Genomic DNA, 5,841 nt, shown 5'->3' with positions numbered 1-5,841 from the left:
AGGGAAGAGTGTGCTGATGACAGCCTTGTGGAGGGAGGGCAGAAAGAGCCACCACTGTGACACTTGAGTTATAGATCGAGCTTGGGGACAGAGAAGGGATCAGGGCACGGTAGAGCAGCAAAGTGATTCTGTTGAGCTTTAGCTCATAGTGCCTTAGCGAATTAGAATGGGAAATACCTTGCTATTGTCTGTGACTCTGTGATTGTGTGAGTATGAGTGACAGAGTGGGGACAAAGAGAGAGGGAGAGAGAATACATTAAATTTTAAAGAAGGACAATAAGGGATGCCTGGGTAGCTTACTCAGTTAAGCATCTACCTTTGGTTCAGGTCGTGATCCCAGGGTCCTGGGACTGGATCCCATACCAGGCTCTAGTGGGGGGCCTGCCTTCCCTCTGCCTGCTGCTCCCCTTGCTTGTGATCTCTCTCTTCCTCTGTAACAAATAATAGTAAAAAATAAAGGGAGATAAGTTATGTTTACTTTTGTTTCTGATGCCAGACATAGGTTCAGAGGATTGAAGAGGGAGATCCAAGGAGCTAGCCTCTCAAGAGGAGTGAATACCTAGTCACTGGTAAGACCCCTGGTCCTGCAATACAATATGGCTCCTGTGATCTGGGTCCTGTTAAACGCCTCTCACCATTCTTAACCCAATAGTTTGATTCTTCATTGCGTTCCGTGTGGGGAACTGGGAGAAGCTATGACACTTGGCCCCTTGTGGGGGAATTTTAGTAGTATAAATAGCAATAGTTATCAGTTCTGGAGCACTTCCATGACTCTGCTGCAGGCACTGTGCTATGACCTGAGTTTATAGCAGTGAGATAAACATAGAAATAGATGTGGGCTCTGTTCCCAAGAAGCTCTGTTTCCAAGGACACTATTCTCCTTGTCCCCTTCCCACTCTGTCTTCTTCAGCCCTTGTGCAATCCCACCAAGCAGGAAGCTTGCTTCTCCCCCTCCCTCTGCTGCTCCCCCTGCTTGTGCTCTCATTCTCTCTGTGTGTGTGTGTCAAGTAAATAAGTAAAATGTTTTTAAAAATTATAAAAAAGGCAAAACAAATAACCATTTTTGTAGAATGATTTTCTGAATGCAGTTATGGGCAGTGCTGGGTACTGAAGAAGATGCTCTGCTGACCAGAGGAGTGGGGAAATTACAGAACAAATTCCATAGGTCATTGAATGTATCACTTTCATCACCCCACCCATAGCACTCATTAATCTCTAGCCCAGCCAATCTGTTGGTTATAAAAATGAGCTTTCTCCAAACTGACAGGCAGTTCTCATTTTAGCAATGTAAATCATTCTGATCTTTATCACTAATGTGATCTAATCCTGTCTAGTAAAGAAAGCTTGAGAGTTCTATAGCTCTGTAAACATTTACGAAAAACAATGGACTCAACTCTATTTACTTTTTAACTAACTTGACTTGCCAAGGGAAGGAGAAAGTAAAGATCAGAAATCTTACCACTAAGCACAAGTTGCAAGTTATACCTGCCAAGATGTGGTTCAAAATATAAATAACCAGTCTCCTTAGAAGCCTTTTACCTTCTTATACCTGTTATGTTGGGTAAATGAGTAGTTACTAGAACACAGCTGGCTCAGTGATCACAATTCAGCTTACCCTCAGAAGTATAAATAAATTACATGTTTAGCCCGGTAACTGGACACTGATATAGAATTATTCACTGGCTGATTCCTAGATCAGAAACCATAAAAAAATTTTCTTTTTTATGGAAGTATGGCTGTTACAATAGTCTCACCTGTACCACATAGTGATTGACTTAACTACTCTATACGTTACAGCTCTAGATGTAACATTTTAATAAAACAACAATATCCTTGATGGTATCATGGAAATGTAAGTGCCTTGTGCACTTTTCTTAATGTGTATAATTACCTAAACATCATAGTAAGTGAATCAAGGCCATTGTCAAGCTTACGTCAAGGAGAGTCCTTAACTAGAGGGATTTCCCATGGCTCTCAGGATGATAACCTCTGAGTTACAGGTTCTATTAGCTGGCCACACACATTTGGAGCCTTGTGGACTTTCTGACAGCTGAGCAGCATATCTCTGTTTCAAGCATTGTGATCCCTGTTCTTACTGCAAGAGTGACAGTTGTCACTTTTCCTGTGACCCCTGTCTTTAGGAAAGTGTCTGACTCAGAAAGTTGAATCAGTACCCCCCAAAGGGATTTTCAGGAGAACCACCTCAAAGATGATCACCTGAGATACTGTCAAGAAAAAAAAAAAAAAACTGAAATTCTAAGCAACATCCATAATAAGTCTTTTCATGTTGATAAGGAAAGATTTTCCCCTAAATACCAGAAAGGCTCCATGAAAGTGAGATCTTTACCTGTTTTGTTCAGTGTCACCAGTCCCTAGAAGAGCACCTAAGACATCACTCAAGATTAGGTTGCTTTGAATGACTCAAATGAATGAATGAACTGTGGCCTTTGATAGTGAGGTAGTTTATGGTCCTTAGGCAAGAGATGGGTTTTGTGTTGGGATTTCAAGAATGGGAGGGGCCGAAGAGAAAATTGAGAAGCTAAATGTGAAAGTATGCAATTTACTGACTGGAGTAGGTCTGAATACATTTCAAACATAATTAAACTATGGCCATGGGTCTATATGCGTTTTCATAATTTTCCCTTGAAAATGTGAGGCATACAGATGTCATCTCCAGTGAATTCTCCTTGTCTGTATACAGAATCACCAAAAAAAAAAAAAAAAAAAAAAAAAGGCATTCTGACAGTCCTCAGCCCATCCACTCCAGGATTGTGACTCTTTCTTCCCCATGTTCTTTCTGACATCATGGACTTTCAGGTTGACCTCTCCCATCTTGGGTCCCACTCTCATTAGCTGTAGAAGTCATGCGATGTTTGTGATGTGAGGGTGGCAATACTCTCTGACCTTTGGTTACAATATGTCTTTGAAAGCCAGTGTTTATGCTGCTTTTCCAGCATTTCTCCATTTGAACTGGCCACCTTTTAAGTGGTCATTAGCCACATGTGGCTACTAGCCATGGGACTTGGACAGCAGAGGTGTGGAAAGTCCGCACATTCTTCCAGTCAAAGGATATTGTGAGTTATGCTACATCTTTTTTTTTTTTAAGTGTCTTTTTTAGATATTTAAATTCAATTAGCCATTAGATAGTACATCATTGGTTTCAGAGAATTTAGTAACTCATCAATTGTGGATAACCCTTGGTGCTCATCACATCATGTGTCCTCCTTAATGCCTATCACCCAGTTACTCCATGTCTCCCACTCCCCTCCCCCCCAGCAACCCTCAGTTTGTTTCCTATAGTTAAAGGTGCCTCATGGTTTGTCTCCCTTTCTGATGACTCCCATTCAGTTTTCCCTCCCTTCCCTCTGATCCTCTGTACTACATCTTAATCTCAACAGTAAAGTCAAGCAGTGGTAGTAATTCAGTCATGGAGTCATACATATTCTAAATCTGATGAGGTGGATTCCTATACTGCCTTTGTCTCTGCTAGAGCGCTTACATGTATTATTATTGCTGCTGTGTTCATGTTTCTCGTTCACTGAATGTCTGATAAAAGAATTAGTAAAATGTGTGACTGCAGAAAATACAATGGTCATGGATGATGAAGATTTTCTCCTTGACCAGACTTGAGTCAAGTTCCTCTGAGTCCTCTTTCTGTCCAGCCTTGACCTCAGGCTCTGCCCACTTAGCCCAGTTTTAGCAAGAAACCTGCTTAGTCAAATTTTCAGCAATCTCCTATCCTACTTTTGATATCTGATCAAATTCCTTATCTCTCGCCCCTGGTATCTTACCACTCTTTTTTTTTTTTAAGATTTATTTATTTTGACAGAGAGAGAGCATGAGCAGGGGGAGTAGCAGAGGGAGAGAGAGAACCAGACTCCCACTGAGAGGCAATCCCAATGCCAGGCTTGATCCTGGGATCAGATCATGACCTAAGCCAAAGCCAGAGAGTTAACCAGTTGGCCACCCAGGTGCTTCAGTATCTACAACGCTTAATATCTGATCAAATCCCTTATTCCCACAGCACCTGGTTGGTGCAGTTGGTTGAACGTTTGACTCTTGGTTTCTGCTCTGGTCATGATCTCACGTTCCTGAGATTAAGCCTCACCTCAGGCTCTATGCTCAGTGAAGAGTCTGATTAAAATTCTCTTTCCCTCTCCCTCTACCCCTACCCCTGCTCCCTCTCTCTAAAATGTATTAATAAGTCTTTTAAAAAATTCCTTATCCCCTGCTCTAAATAGTTTATGACCCTAGCCTTCCTTCAACAATATTACTGTCCAGATGGTTTAGCCAGAATCCCTTCATCCTTACCCTTGATGTTCCATCTTAATTTTACATTCAGTGACCCCCACCATGCTCTTTAGCTATAAATCTCCATTTGTCTGAGCTGAGCCAGATTTCTCTCCCATACTATAAAATAAAATCCCATCGTAGTAGCATCCCTTGAATAAAATCTTCCTTACTGTCTTTAATGGGTGTCACAATTTTTTTTTTCTTTAACAGTCAGGAGGGTGCTAATGGAGTACCATGACAAAAGGCCCAACTTCCTATAATGGACATTTCCTGCGTTTACCTGACAAATACTTTTTCTCTTCTAAGGAAAATTTCCAGTTCTCAGTATAACTGCCAACTGGCCCAGGGGTGGACAAGTGAGTCAGATGAGACCAAAATGAAAATTCTGTTGAGACACTGGACCTTGAGCATTCAAGCCAAGGATGAAAAATTATTGGTACTCCATTATTCTGATGGTCCATTAACTCTTGCTTTTTTGGTTCCTGTGTCTATCACAGCCCCTGCCTTTTTGAAGATAATGACCACTCATCTGAGTAATCAGTTCACAGAATCCCTTTGCAGTGGCCCATGAGGGCCAAGGTAGTAGAGCATAATAGATCTCTGTAAGTTTTTTAAAAATGTCTTTGTCCCTGTTGCCCATGGCCATTAAAAACAAAAGGTCGGGAGTAGAGGGATATTGGAAAAGGTGAAGTTATACCGACTCACTGATTTTGTGATTGGTAGAGAGAAAGCAACACCTACATACAGGGCCAGTGGGTGAGTGGAGGAAACATCTTTGGCTCTAGGAGGAATGGGGGAAGGAGAAATATTAATAATCTTTGTCTTTGGAACTGCCCCTGAAGACTTCCCCACACAGGAAAATGACCTAGTGTGACTCTCCTAAACTTCGGCAAGCCCCTTAAATTTAACTGACATCTAGATCTGATATTCCCTGCTGGATAACTCTGATCATTATTTGATTGTTACTTAATTTTATTTTAAAATTATTTTTAAAGAAAATTTTAATTTAAATACAATTAATTAACATATAATACTAGTTTCAGACATACAGGTTAGTGATTCATCAGTCATAACTATAACACCCAGTGCTTATTGTATCACATGCCTTCCTTAATGTCCATCACCCAGTTACCCCATCCACCCATCCCCCTCCCCTCCAAGAACCCTCAGTTTGTTCCCTGTGATTAAGAGTACCTTCTGAGGGGTACTTGGCTGGCTCAGTGGGTTAAAGCCTCTGCCTTCAACTCAGGTTATGATCTCAGGGTCCTGGGATCGAGCCCCGCATCAGGCTCTCTGCTCCCTGGGGAGTCTGCGTCCTCCTCTATCTCTCTTCCTGCCTCTCTGCCTACTTGTGATCTCTGTTTGTCAAATAAGTAAATAAAAATCTTTTTTTTTAAGTCTCTTCTGGTTCATCTCCCTCTTTGACTTCATCTTGTTTTATTTTTTTCCTTTCTTCGCCTGTGATTCTGTTTTATTTCTTAAACTCAACATATGAGTGAGATCATATGATAATTGTCTTTCTCTGACTGACTTATTTCTCTAGGCATA

At 41.3% G+C, this 5,841-nt stretch overlaps 1 long non-coding RNA gene across 1 annotated transcript; it reads left to right on the top strand.

Moving 5' to 3' along the window:
- The first annotated feature begins 467 nt into the window (after positions 1-467).
- Positions 468-4,880, top strand: LOC131833240 (uncharacterized). The gene is made up of 3 exons (XR_009354366.1): positions 468-569; positions 2,955-3,074; positions 4,791-4,880. It is a non-coding gene; the product is annotated as an uncharacterized LOC131833240 (long non-coding RNA).
- The last annotated feature ends 961 nt before the right edge of the window (positions 4,881-5,841 follow it).

This window comes from Mustela lutreola, chromosome 6 (assembly GCF_030435805.1).
Source record: "Mustela lutreola isolate mMusLut2 chromosome 6, mMusLut2.pri, whole genome shotgun sequence".
Taxonomy (NCBI): Eukaryota; Metazoa; Chordata; class Mammalia; order Carnivora; family Mustelidae; genus Mustela; species Mustela lutreola.
Note: the sequence above shows the minus strand (reverse complement) of the source record. Positions and strands in the feature narration are given on the sequence as shown.